The sequence below is a fragment of the Lactuca saligna genome, chromosome 6, assembly GCF_052625555.1.
Source record: "Lactuca saligna cultivar CGN05327 chromosome 6, ASM5262555v1, whole genome shotgun sequence".
Lineage (NCBI taxonomy): Eukaryota > Viridiplantae > Streptophyta > Magnoliopsida > Asterales > Asteraceae > Lactuca > Lactuca saligna.
Genome location: NC_136422.1, coordinates 116368191 through 116383959, shown reverse-complemented (window position 1 = coordinate 116383959; position 15769 = coordinate 116368191).

Here is a 15769-nt window from a genome sequence, read left to right as displayed (position 1 = left end):
ATATGTTAGAATTTTGGAAGATGGATATTTCTCAAATCAAAACCCGGTCATGTTTTATTTTCAAGGGCTAGTACACAATCGTGTTTTGATGATGTCAGGAGAAAATAGGGATGATGAAGGTTTGTATCAATCGGATACACTTCAAGTATAAAGAACAACAGTAAACTAATATAAGAAAAGACAGAACATAAAGTAAATAACAGAGAGTTCTCCAAATTATCTTTCACCAAGCAAGGATTTTTCTTCACCAAGAACACAGTTTGTCACAAAGACGGTCGCCAAGATGAAGTCTCTACATTAGGGTGCACCCAAATGTGGATTAGATACGAATCTATACAAGTATATCCCCTGATTATATTGATTGTATCTTATCTTTACTAAGAATTGATCCTTATCACAAGAATATCGAATCTACTATCTATTCTATACATATTCGTATAATTACCTAATATCAAAAATATTACATAGAATAAATACACTAGTCGTTGACACTGATACGTTGATGCTGATGGGATTGTGTATGCTGATGCTGACAGATAGCATGTGCAGTGTTTGTCTCATCATATCATGAGGTGTAGCCTTACATTCTTCAGTTATCTGATGATGTCAAAACTAATCTTCTTCAGATTCATCAAAATAATCATTGTAAAAATTATTAGTTTCTTTCTTGATCTCAGGCATCACCCATATGAATTCATCAACTTGAAGCTCTTCAAATTTTTTACTAAGCTCCAAAGATATCAACACATAATATCCGTTTTCCAATTCAAATTTACTAGGTCATTCCATGTGAAGATGAAACAAATGTCCAGTGGGAGTAGAAGGAAGATCATCAGTGTGTTTCAAGCACATGTGACTTTCACTGTCAAGATATAAAATCCCATGCTCTAGTTCTTGGATGAACATGTACTAGATAGGTTCAACACCCACTGGTAATTTTTTATTGATGTACCTAGTGTCATAAAGAAGAAGAAACTTGGTATTCTTGGACTGTCTGGGAACACCAGTACTTCCTTAGGATGATGGTCTAGATGGACAAGTTGATGGCACAAAGTTCAGCTTCTTAACTTTGTTGAGTGGTTGTTGAATTGCCAACTTCACTTTCTGAGCATGAATACTCTTGTTTTAATCAATAATTTCGTGAATTTTCATCCACTTGTTCTACTCAAATTTGACTAGCTCACAAGCAAATACAACCTCATTGTATTCATATTCATCATTCTTCATGACCAAGTGAACCTTCAGTGACTCGTTCCTTGGTTTTGTGAATCTCACTTTGATAATGGGATCGTACTTTGTTCATTGTGTCATCATGCCTTCAAACTTCTTCTTATTGATCCGGTCAGTTACGTCTGAAACCCTATATTGTTTCTCCACACTATTAATGAAGAGTTTAATCTTCTTACCTTGCTCATTAGTTCTTTCATCAAAGGAAACAAGAACTTGAGCAAGTTTGGCAGACAGACGTTCTCCTTTTCTAACTTCCTTCTTCTATCGAATAGGACCATTATTCTCCATCATGATCTCACTTACTTCTTTAATAGTTAAGCTCCATATTTTTCCTAATTCATTCAGATCAAAAATTATCTTGATTTTCTTGGAACGAGGATGTGCTAAAGGATCACCAATAGACGAAGAGCTTCCAGCTTCAGCGTCAAGAGCTCCCCCTGAAAAGAGACCTTCCCCTTTTGAGAGTTGAGTTGATTATTATCACACTCAATGTCACTATTAGATCCTTGAGGAACCTCCACCCACATATTAAGAATAAGGGTAGATGACATTCGAAGGAACTGCTGGAACCTGAAAGTGAGCCTTTAGCAATCTCTAACCCTTGGATTTCTAAAGTCATTCTTGAGTCCGAAGTGGGTTGATGTACGAAATAAGGTTGTGGTTAGAGATGGAAGCTGAAGTCCCTAGTGGAGTCCGTGGTTCGAAGTGAAGAAGTCTTTCGAGATAGTTTTTCACTCTATGCATTTATTATTCTTATCTTTTACTTGATGTAACCTTACATATGACTTAGTCTTTTTGTCAACTGAAATAATCAGAGTGTCATAAGTAACTTGTTTATACAATCCTTTTTATGCAATTCAGTTTGTATGTTGTACCTCCATCTCCTTTATAAGGAGTGATTAAGGACAAGCATACAAGATGGATTGGTCTTCTAAAGTTAGCATATTTTCACTTTAACTCAATTTCACTTTTCTCTCAAATCAAACTCTTTCAAACATTTGAATTGTTAATTTATTGTCTTTACTCTGATTATACTCTTAGTTCCATATTTAATACTTGAATTACTTTGTTGATTCTCATCTTTAGTCTCAACTGGTCTTGCTAGACTTTACTAGAACACTTATTCAGAAGCAGACATTGATCTTAAGCATTAACTCAAGGTTTGAGTTTTCAAACCTTGTCCATGCACAATCAGATCCTTATTATCACAATTGGTATCAAAGCTTGAGTGGTTTTCCTTTGAATCCATAAGAACAGATTATAGTTGATTAGAGATTACCCTGGTATTTGAATCATTTCTGTGTTCAGGATAAATGTTCTTCTACATACCACTTTTGCTCAAGATATCTTAACTTCAATGGATGCTTCTAATTCTCAACAAATGTATTTATTGCAAATAGCAAATAGTGTGGGTTGCCATACTTGTTCCCCATTACTAGCTGTTGAAGAATATGATCATTGGAAAGTCAGAATGGAAATATTTTTACTTGGTAAAGAAAAACGTGAAGCTATCTGGAGATTCATTAAAGAAGGTCCACATGTCCTATCTCGAAAAAATGTTAGAGATGTTGCTGCAACTCTCATGGGACATAATGAACAACATCAAGCACCTCTCACTGTTGATGACATCAAAAATACGTAAGCCGATCAAGTTGCCTTTTTAGAAATGGTGTTTGGTGTTCCACCTTCTTTCTTTGAGCACATAATGCTATGCAAATATGCTAAAGAGATTTGGGACACACTTGAACAATTGTTCGAGGGATCGAAGAACATGAAGGATAAGCAACTTACCACCGTTGTCAATGAGTTTGACACCTTCATTACAACTCCTGGTGAATCTATTGCATCACCCTCTAATAGATACCGAATCATTGTCGACAACATGACAACTCATGAGATAGTCTGAACCCCACTTGAATACAACCTTATGTTCATTAACATCCTTAGAAAGAGTTGGGGAAATGTGAAGCTGTGTCGAGAAATGGATCTCTGAAAAAGTTGAAGCTCTACCAATTATTCGATGAGCTTTAAGATCATGAATCAAATGTTGCACAAACCATACGAGAACTCACAGGAGGAACTTTAGCTCTTGTTATTCCTTACAATCCTCATATTCCGAACCTCGTTGTCTCGGACCTCATCATAGCTGTTGTTCCATATATCCCACATGTTCAACCCCTACCTCCAACTATACCAACTCCTACCAACAACAACTATCAATTGATTGGTGACACTAACCCTGAAGAAATGGACTCCAAACTCTATTTTCAACAAGATTTTTCTTTGATTTCTATGAAATACTATCATCCTTTTATTAAGCCATATAAAATTCTCCAGCTTACAAAATTAACCTTCCTACACCAAATCATACCTCGGAATCTTCACAAATTCCAAAGTCTGACAAACCCAAGATTGTTTAGCTGAAGTCCCACAGAAATCTAAGATCAAGGACTCTGCTTATTATGCACCTCGAGCTCAAGAATTGGCAAATAGTGAAAGAGCCTTTGTTACTACTATATCAAGAGATGTGGAAGGGTACTGCTCTTATGGATATGATGATGACATTAGTACTGGTAGAAACATTTTTCTAGTGGCCAGAAAAACAATTGAATGTGATCAAGACTATAGGTCATCTAGATTAGAGGAATATTATGAAGATGTTGAGCCCAACTATTGATACATGGCAACCAACGATCCACCAGGTAAAAGCATCGTTCAACAGGTAAAATATATTATTACATACAATAATATTGATTTATCTCTTTATAAACCTTATCTAACTCAAATCCAATCAAATATGAACACCATTGACAAAGCCTATGGGTCGGCCATAGAATCTAGTGAGAAGAAGGATTGTGAGTTAAGTCGTCTTAGGAGAGTGAAAATAGGGTCTTTAGAACGAGAGCTTGTAATGTCGCAAGATGAATGTATCATTCTTAATGACAAATGTGAAGTCACTTATTTTTAAAGAAATGTTTTAAATTCTGACAACAAATGTCTTAATGCTAAAATAGATGCTTCGCATGACATTCTTGAGGCAAATGAATGAATGAATCACAATTTTTGTCATACTTGGTGAAAATTTCCTGGTCTCAAAAGCGAGCGTCCAAAACCTATTGTTATTCCCTTGAGGGAGTTGCAAAACCTAACTTTTATGGGAGATGTTCCGAACATCAAACATTCGGACACCCCTATCTCACCTGTGCTACCTCTTCCTAAGATTTCCAACCAATTTGCATCACTTATTCCTGAGTTTCAACCTATAGTTGTTAAGTGTCATGATTCCATGCCACTTCCGCCTTTAACAAACTTGGACCTGAATCGGACCTTGGAATGCCACTCTAGCATTCCAAGCACTATTGTTCAAACTCCAAACCGCAGTCCTCCTAACAACTGTGTTGTTGAAGAAATAATTCCAGAGACAACTGAACCTGATACTTCTGAGTTTGTTTCGGCATCATTAGATACTGGCGTTGATAATTCATCGAATTCATGTGAGTCTTATTTACAAGTTGTCTCCAAAAACAAACTTGTGCCTATCAAACCTATGTTTGACAACCCCTCTATTGGTCAAAGTTCCAAGTCTTCTTTCAACTCCAAAAAGAAACCCATGTTAAATAGGAAATATGATGTTGATCCTAAGGTAGAAGCACTAAATGCTCAAAAAAAGGAAATTTACTCAAGACAAAATTCTAGATTCCTTGAGAACACCAAAAGAGTGTATCTCATACTGCCATTCCACCAACTAGGAGTCAAAACACCTTCGCACCCACTAAGATTCTCGAAAGGTATTCTAATCCTTCAAATCCAGTAGAACATATGAAAGTATTCAGTACTACTTCGAAAAAGCCCATTGTCAATACCTAATCTGTCAAAACTAACTCTCCTCAGACTGTTTGATATGTTTTTAGTTCCAAATTTCATGGTACGATTTTCAAACTTGAAAAGGTTTAAAAATCAAGTGTATGATCAAACAAAAAATGAGTTTTTAAGAAAACCATTTCACAAAAATGTTCAAAACAAGTGGAAGGTTAAAAATCTTAAAAGTGAAACTGCAGTTCCGAGAAACACAGTGATTCCTACTGCTTCGGATGCTGCTTCTCCGAGAAATGTTGTTCCGAACCCTCATGTCACTGAGTATGATTATTGGATAGATGAAAGAACCATGGCATTCTATTTGTGTCCAAAAGAATCCCGGAACAAACCTTCCAAAACATTTGTTGCTCAAAAGTCACAATCAAAGCCTAAAACTTGTGCCTTTGTCCCAAAACCTAACTCGGAGACTAAAAACTCAACTCACTAATGTTTCTATCACTCTGTGCTTTGGAGAAAGAAATAATATGGTATATTGATAGTGCTTACTCTATACACATGATGGGGCAGAAGGACATTCTGAGAGATCTCAAACTTTCCCCAAATGCGGGCTATGTGACATATGGTAACAACTCCAACTCTCAGATAAGAGGTTATGGGATCCTTAAAATGGAAAATTCTCTATTTCAAACATGGAAGATGTAGTCGATTTGCAACATAATCTGATAAGTGTGGCTCAAGTCACTGATGCAAATCGACGAGTTGAATTTTGTAAGAAACATAGTTATGTCATGATACAAGATCGGGTGGAATGTTTAATCAAGTCAAATCACAACAAGAACATGTATCCTCTTGAAATCAACATGACCATTGGACACCCCCAACACTTCTTACTCTCAAAAGATGTTCTCAACGTCATTTGGTTATGGCATTGAAGGCTTGCTCATCTAAACTTCTGATGTTTGAATGATCTTGTGTCCAGTGAAATGGTAAGAGGTTTGCAACTCCTCAAGTTTAAGAATAATCATTTGTGTGTTATGTGTGAGTGTGGAAAGCAATCGAAGAAGGTTCATCCTGTTATCATTGAAAAATCCATCTCAGAGCCGTTAGAACTTCTTTATATTGACTTGTGTGGACCCTCAACAATAGAGTCAACATCACAAATAATACAATCTTGTGATTGTGGATAATTTTGCTAGGTTCACCTGGGTCTTCTTCCGAAGGCTTAAGTCCAAAACCGCCTCCGAACTCATCAAATTCATTAAAAGAATTGTAGTTCTCATCAAACTTCCAATAAGGCATATATGAAGCGATAATGGTTCAGAATTCACCAATGCCTCCATAGATAACTTCCTTATCGAGAAAGGTATTGACCACAAATTCTATGCTCCATACACTCTGCAACAAAACGGTGTAGTCGAACGACATAACAGAACACTTGTTGAAGCAGCTCAATTCATGCTTAACTTTGCCAATCTTCCACTCTATCTGTGGGTTGAAGCTGTCTCAACTGCATGCTTCGCTCAGAATAGGAGTATTATCAATCGACGCCACACCATGATGCCGTGCGAAGTAATGAATGGCCAAAAGCCAAGTATTTCCTTTCTTCTCGTTTTTGGATGCCGATGCTTCACCAAAAACAACAATGATCAGCTTATAAAGTTTCAACCCAAATCTCCTGAAGCAATTTTTCTTGGTTTCTCTGCAAAATCAAAAGCTTATCGAGTTCTTAATTGACGTACTCGATTTATGGAAGAAAGATTTGATATCACCTTTTATGACAATTTCGTTTGGAATTCTGGTCCAACTCATGTTACATCTCACATTTTGAAGTCTGATGCTCCTTTACAGATTGTCTAAAGCTTCAAATAATTCATGAAGTTGAATTTAAAACCCTTTTTGGACCTTCAGAAACAACTCTTGATTCATAATATTGATCAAGCGAAACCTTATCCTCTATAGCTCCTGTTTCCCAAATTGTTTCAGGTCCGCCTCCAACCTTTCCTCGATTTGATTTTGAACCATTTCAACCTTCACAGGTTGAGGAGCAGAATGGTCAACCTTCCCTTGAATCAAATGTGGATGGATTCCAAGATGTAGCTGTTGAATTTGACTCTAATTTGATCAACAATGATGATGATGAAAATTTCTTTGATTTCCTATCTGATGATGATGTCAACCTATCTGGTTCAGATATTCAGGGGGGAGCATCATCCACTAGTTCAAACTATTCAAGGGGAGAAACACAACCCTATCGTTGATATAGGATGCTCTAGTGGACAAGAACTTCTGAGACTACATATATGGACCAAGGATCATCCTCTGAAAGAAGTTATTGGAAATCCAAACGTCGGGGTACAAACTCATTATGCCACAAGTGTTCAAAATGAATGACATTTCTCGGCATTTATCTCAACGGTTTAACACAAATCCATCAAAGAATCATTAGAACATGCTGATTGGAATACCGCCATGTAGGAAGAATTGGCAGAATTTGATAGAAATGAAGTTTAGACACTCGTCCCTCCTCCTCAGAACCATCCCATTATTAGTACTAGATGGGTGTTTCGGAATAAACTAGACGATACAGGAGTGATCATTTGGAATAAAGCAAGATTGGTGGCCAAATGATTCACACAGATCGAAGGACTTGACTATGATGAGACATTTGCTCTTGTTGCCCGTCTTGAAGCCATCATAATCTTTCTTGATTATTCTTCTCACAAAGGCTTTAAGTTTTACCAAATGGATGTCAAAAGTGCTCTTCTAAATGGTGAACTTGATATGAAAGTGTATCTATAACAATCTCCCGGTTTTGTCAATCTCTCATATCCGAACTACCGCTACAAACTCTAAGGTATTCTCGATCCTACCCTATTCCGAAGGTCAAATGGAAAACAACTCATGATTGTCCAAAATTATGTTGATGATATCATTTTTGGATCTACAGATTCATCAGTGGTTGCTGATTTTGCCAAATTGATGATCAATCATTTTCAAATTTGTATGAATTGTGAATTGAGTTTTTCCTCAGTCTTCAAATTAAACAAACCAATCAAGGAATTTTCATTCACCAAGAAAAGTACATCTCAGAACTCCTGAAAAATACTTAATGGACACCTGTGCCTCTGCCAAGGTACACATGGGTTTCAGACACAAAACATTTTCAGACCGTTCAGGTGTTGTTGTTGATGAAAAGAAGTATAAAGGAATGATTGGATCACTACTCTACCTTACAACAAGTCATTTGTACATCATGTTTTCAACATGTTTGTGTACCAGATTTCAAGTTAATCCAAAGATGTCTCATCTCTTGGCTATTAAGTAAATATTCTAATACCTTAAGGGTACAAAGAATCTCAGAATCTGGTACCAAACAAATGAAAGCTTCCTCTTTTAAGCACATTCAATTTTTAGGTGGTTGATTGCTTAGCTGGTCATCTAAGAAAAAGAACTGTATTGCACTTTTAACAGTTGAAGCGGAATACATTGTTACTGCTAGGGCCATATCTCAAGTTCTTTGGATGAAATCACAGCTCTTGGACTATGATTACCAGTTTAACCAAATCCCAATCTACTGTGATTCGCAAAGTGCCATTGCAATTTCTCACAATCAAATACAACACTCTATGACAAAGCACATTCATATACGATACCATTTTATTAAAGATCTTGTTTTGAATGGTAACATCGAACTTATTTTTGTTCCATTTGATGATGAGATTGCTGGTGTCTTTATCAAGGTATTAGACGAAACCAAATTCAATGGTTTTCTGAACAAAATGGGTATAATGATGCTTGATCCTCAGTTCTTTCAAGAGGTATGTACTCTCTTATGGAAACATTGGAAAGTAAAATAGTTACAAAGTCAAATTTTCTCTCGTCTCGAAACTGTTTCCTCTCAGAATAAATAGGTTCATTTTAAGTGTCATTTTGTCTTACCATCACTTGTAGTTCTAAGTTATACAACTCACTTCATCATATATTTTCCATGATCAATATATTCACCTTGATATTTATTTCTCTGAGGAACTTACTTCATAAGTAATTAATAAGATCATCTTGGAATTCCAATCCGGAACGGTATTGAACATTCACTCTTAGTCCGAGATCAGATCCTTCTTGTCTCAAAGTTCCAAAATCTATTTAACACGTGTCCACTAAGATCTCTCAATATCTTACATCTAATATTTAGTCTGAGTCTGCGCAATCTCGTACTTTATACTATGTACTAGAGATTTTCATTCTAACCTTGTAAGCATCTTATGACTCTTCATCTCTGAAGCTTTTGCTCCGAGATCACTTCATAAAACCCATCTCTAACCCTTAGTGCTCTGAGATCATTTCATAAAATTCATCTCGGAGTCGTGCATACTCCAAGACCATTTTAAAAAAATCATCTCAGAGTTTCTCCACTCCGAGATCAACTCGTTCAGGATTCCAAAAGATTTTATCATTATTTTTTAAACGATCTTATCTTAATAAACCAAATGGTTACTTTTTTCAATGATGATTTTCCTTAATCTTAGAAAACTGCACCACTTTTTCGACACGTCTCCATACAATTAGACATCACGTCATTAAAGTGATAGTTTCTATTCTACACATTACGCCACAATTACCTTAGTCGTTGCAGGTCAACTCAACCTACTTTTGGCAACACATTAAATGTGGTTTGTATTCTTATTCAAATTTCATCATTACGCCTCTATCCCGACCCATTTTCTTAACCTATAACCCCCCCCCCCCCCTTCAAACCCCTTTTACCCTTTACGCGTGCCAAAAGCTCAAACCCTTCTTTTTCTCTCTGCAAGTGTGTTCTTCAAAGCTTCAAACCTGCAACAATAGCGTCATCTCAATCTCCATCCAAAGCTTCTTAAAGCGCTCAAAAAATTGCAAAATCTGCCCGCAAAAAGAAATCATCCAAAGGTTCTTCATCATCAATGCCAACTGAACCCTTCCTCAGGGCCACTACCCATCTCTTTTCTTTGCACGCAAACTAATACGATGAGCCAATCCGGGTCATGATCGACTTCATTACTCATCATTCCATCATTGTACCACTCACCAAGTTACCACACCCACCAATCCCTCTTCATCTTCTTCACACAGCCTTTGAGCAAATCAAGATTAAAAATGAACTTCTTGAGACAAAGATAACTGGGGATCGAATTGTACCTATTCTTAAATCCACCTTTTCGAAAGCAATTGGTACTCAGGAAAACCCAAAACGGTTCAAGGTTTAAGAACCATTTGATGAAGAGTTTCAATTGTTCCCCAATCACATTGGGTATGCTGAAGAGTATAAAGCTAAGAAATTCAAGAAATCGGCTATTTCATGTCTTTGAACAGTTATAATGCATTTTATTCTTCGAGGACTATCGGGGAAACATGGAGGCAAAGACACTCTTGGCAAAGATTGGCTTTATTATGTATACAACATCTTCTCTAAGAAGAACAATGTTGTGGATCTCACTGAAGTATCATGGAAGGAATTTTGGAAGTTTGCCATAAATCGCAAGCCTCACGAGATATCAAGTCCTCGATTTTGGGCTCTGACGAGCGAACAGTTGTATAGAGAACGAAATGAACCCATCCCCATCAACACAATTACGAAAGAGGTATTCCTTTTTTCCAAAACTTTCAAATCTTTTCGCATTTCGGACCAAACATATTTCACACCCATTAGGCAATTCCCATAACATATGCTAGCCGTGTTACCTTCCGAGTCCATTCACTTGAAACAACATATGGATACTTCGATTGTGTACAGCCCAACACAATCCAGCCATATCTCTGTTGAGACCAACTCGGATATGGATAAAGCTATTCCATCTAGTGGTAAGACGAAGAAATCTGCCAGGTGATGATGATGATGATGATGATGATGATGATGATGATAATGAATATATGTATGTTACCAATGCCATCATAGGGCTTCCATCCCCAAAAACGTTTCCAGCCAAGGTGCCCTCTAAAGAAGAGCAAAGGATTTGATCAGTAGTATCATGGTCATCAAATCTACTCGATGTACTTCAAAGGAGCTGAGAAATGGAAAAGGCGAAAACCCAACTAACGGTTGATGCCTTCCAAGCCACCACGTCAATGTTGCCTCCAATCCCTTCAGCAAAGATTGCTCCTATTGATGAAAGCTCTCCTCTTCGGAAGCTTGAGGACATTTCAGAAGAACCTTTGACCTCCTACCCTCCGAAAATTGCTCTAGATGAAAACATGCAACACATCCTCTCCGTACTCAACAAATAGAAAAACAAAGGAAAGAAGCCTATATCAGAAACTCACCACTCCAGAAAACCCATGAAAGAATGAAGTGGTTGGTCACAAGAAGAGATTAATAAACCTCTGAAAGAAATCATCATGATCCAAGCTCTTAAAGAGAATCCTAATCTGATGCTAGGTCTTTCTCCTCTGTGCCGGGAAAGGATCATACACGATTTGGATATATTACCATTTATGTACTATGATCTTCCTAACTATGATTCGGACCAAATTGATATGCCTTACAATAAGTTTTACATAAAGTTTGCTCCTCTCCACCAAGAAGATGATCCATAATTAATCATCTGGAATGAACATGAAAGACTGAAGACCTTTTACTCCAAGAATGTGCTTCCCCAAAAAAGATGTTTGGTCTTAGAAAAGGATCACCAAGATCTCTGTGTTTGGAAGGAAATTTTTCACCAAGTTCGGACAGAACTATGTGTTGTTCCGATACCACATCTTCTGAAATAAACGAACTCAATGCACTATCTCTGATGCCGACTTCCCTACAATCAACCCAAATGACATCTTGACTATTATTGCACATTTCCGAAGTCACCAAGTTGATGATCTTAGCATGGAAGCTTACCAGACTGCTTTGAGCTTCCTTAAAGATTATGTAGTTGAATTTTTCCGGCGCGACTTTGAACTTGCCCATCTATTCAGAACCGAAAAATACTTAGCCAAGATTGATTTCAAGCTGCTAGAAGGGTAGATATTAGCAGAAGGACCCATTGATGAACCAGTGGTGGGATTTATCTATCTTCAAAGAAAAAAAGGACTTATTCCAAGTCCTTGACAAACATCTAGTACGCATTAAGGGCCATTTGGAAGTTCATCAATTGTGCATCCAAGGCCAAGGCACCAGAACATATGAAGGCCAAGTTTATATGTCAGTTGCATTGGTACATTGAATTCAGATATTGGCTATATCAAGCGTATGTGTTCATCAAAGAAGAATCGAACTAAGCTGACATGATTGTTAAGTTTACTTAGGGGAGATTCTTGGAACCTGAAACTGAACATCTAGCAATCTCTAACCCTTGGAGTTCTAAAGTAAGTCTTGAGTCCGAAGTAGGTTAAGGTTTGAAATAAGGTTGTGGTTAGAGATGGAATTTGAAGTCCAGAGTGGAGTTCATGGATTGAAATGAAAAAGTCTTCCAAGATAGTTTGTTAATCTATGCATTTATTATTCTTGCCTTTTACTTGATGTAACCTTACATAGGACTTAGTATTTCGGTCGATTTTGATAATCAGAATGTCAGAAGTAAATTGTTTATCCAGTCCTTTTATGCATTTCAGTCTATACATTGTACCTCGTTCTCCTTTATAAGGAGTGATTAAGGAAAAGAATACAAGACGGATTGGTCTCCAAAGATAGCATATTTTCACTTTAACTCACTTTCACTTTTCTCTCAAATCAAACTCTTTCAAACATTCGAAATGTTAATTTATTGTCTTTACTTTGATTATACTCATAGTTCGATATTTTATACTTTAAGTACTTTGTTGATTCTCATCTTCAGTCACGACTGGTCTTACCAGACTTGACTCGAACATTTAATCAGAAGCAGACATTGATCTTAAGCATTAACTCAAGGTTTGAGTTTTCAAACCATGTCCATGCGCAATCAGATCCTTCTTCTCACAGGAACAATAGGAATAACAACTGGTAGCATAAATCCAAGTTCAAGAAATCCTTTATAATGATTAGTCTCTGATCGATCACCAGTTTTTGGAATGTTATCAACAACAATCCTTTTTCGAATTTTAACTTCAACTCTTCCAAATTCAGGCATCTTAGGCTAAGATAGATTTTGTGTAATTACCACCATTTGAATTTTTAATTATGAAACCCTTGATTCTTCTCCCTCCTTTTTCGCAGCATCAAATTAGGGAGGAGAACCAGAATATGGTAACGGTGTGTGAGGAAGAGGATGAGATGATGGAGGAAGTGGAAGAGGATTATCACTATATAGTTTGGTGGGGTATCATCAGCAACCATATAATCATCATCATCATCATCATCATCATCATCATTATCAAGCAAGGATATAAATCGCTTCATATCAGGCACATCCTTCTCTACTTTAGTCAACCTCTAACCCAGTGATTGATTTAACTATATAATTAAAGAGAGTTGAGAAAGTACAACAGTTTGAAATTTGGAACTGGATTCTTCCTAATCATCCTCATGAAAAGTAATAGTCTTGATAGGAGTTGGCATAGGAGTGGAGTTGATCCATGTTGTACATCAACATATCTAGAGGGAGTGGATGAAGAAGTGGATGAAAATCAAATGTGCGTCTTCATCCTTTGAGGAGGGTTCATTCCCTAACCAAAGTCTTCTCCCTTATCAGTGGTTAATTCTTCTTCATCTTTATCAATGTCATCGTTTTTATCAACTCTTTCTTTATTACCAGTGCCTTCTTCATGATTGGGATCTTCATTAGTGTCTTTTTCACTATCGTCCTCATTTTCCTCTTCTTCAGAGTCCGAGGATTCAATCGTATAGGGATTTTCAATCTATTTTTGCATTCTCACTGCATAAAACAAGTCACCTTCAGGTGGAGTGGCATTAATAATCTTTAAGGAAATGGTAGGAATGGGAATAATAATCCGATGACTTTCATGATGGGTTTTAGCCATAAGAACTTTCCTATGTGCGCATGCAAAACCCTAATGCTCGGATCTAGGCTTTCTAATTAAACATGCTTTGAATCCAAGACTTCTAATGGCTAATTAGGTTAAATAACAACATTGAAACAGATCTAGAATCATACCTTTGAGTTCCTTGTTGATCTTGTAGTCTTGGAGCTTCTAGAGTCACAAATGTCACTCCTCTAATGGCTTACAAACACCAATAGCAAGCAAGATGATTTAGGAGAGAGGAGAGGGGAGGAATTCGGCCAGAGTATCTCTACTTTAGATGGTGTGTCGAATTCCCTCACCCCTAGGGTCTATTTATACTTGTAGACTCCTTAAGGGTTACAACCTAAACCCTAATTGGATAATCTTCTCTTAAGGCTATCCAAATCCATTCCATAGATAACCCTATGGATGATTTTGGCTTATCCAAGCCCTAGAAATCGTCCAATCTATCTAGGATAAGAATTTATAGTCTAAAGTGTAACTATCAAACAATTGACAGTTTATACCCTCTTATTTAATTAATCTCTTTAAATCACCAAATTAATTCCAATTAATCTATGACTTATATTAATCAAATAACCATATATTATTCCTTATAATATTTACTCTCTCTTAACAAATCATCCATCAAGTTGCTATGGTGAAGGCAACCCAAAAGGACCATGCACAACCGGATCAAATACTTGCCTATCATAGTTGCAGCCTTAGACACTATTCCAACAGTCTCCCACTTGGATAAGTCTAGTAACTATACAAGTACAATTCGGTTTGCAATCGTAGCTCTCAAAGATGCTATCAACTCTGATCTAATCAATCTTGTCCTTTAGATAAGGGATCTTACAGTCCTCTGTTAGATATCATGCTGACAATCCTATGGAATGGTTAGTCAAGCATTTTATTTCTCGATCTCCGATTTATTTGACATAGAACTTAATCAAACACATCAATTCAGTTCTGACCGGGCCCGGCACATAAGTCAAATCAAATCATCGAGTGGCCAAGATATCTCTTCTACCCTCTTAGGATAAAATTTACAGATAAACTTCGACTTATATGCATTTACTTATTCATTAACCAACCATACACAACAATGCGTTTTATAACACCAAGTTACTGATGCGTTTTCGCATTATCAATGTACAATCAATTAACAAATAATAAACCATATATCTAGGTTTTAAAACTATATGATATTATCGTCTTGCGATCACCTTTTATATCGTATTCCATAAAGTGATTCCAGCAAGCGTGGGTTTATTCCAATGCTCAAAACTAGTTCATAAGCACTCATGAACGTTGCAGCAACCCTTTCTATGTCTAACACCATTTAGACATTCTACACACCAATTCATGACAATCTTCATTCATATCTACTCCCAACATATGAACGATTGTGGACCATTTGAATAATTCGATTATTCCTAATAAACTCAATTATTCTGGAAGTCAAAACATGCAAAGTGAAACAATAGTTAAACAATTAACATGTGACAGTGACTTTACTCATAAATAAAACTCTTTTATTTAATCATCAAATGTTAATTACATTTATCTATTATACGTTTCTAACACTATCTAATCTATACTAATATCATCCTTCAGCCCAATACTCCCAGCATGCTGCAAGTGCTTAACCCTACTCAGTCCCTTCGTAAGCGGATCTGCTGGGTTATCTTCTGATGATATCCTCTTCACTACGAGTTGTCCTTCTTCTACACGATGTCTAATGAAGTGATATTTTATGTCGATATGTCGAGATCTACCATGATCCCTCGGTTCCTTGGTCAAGGCAACC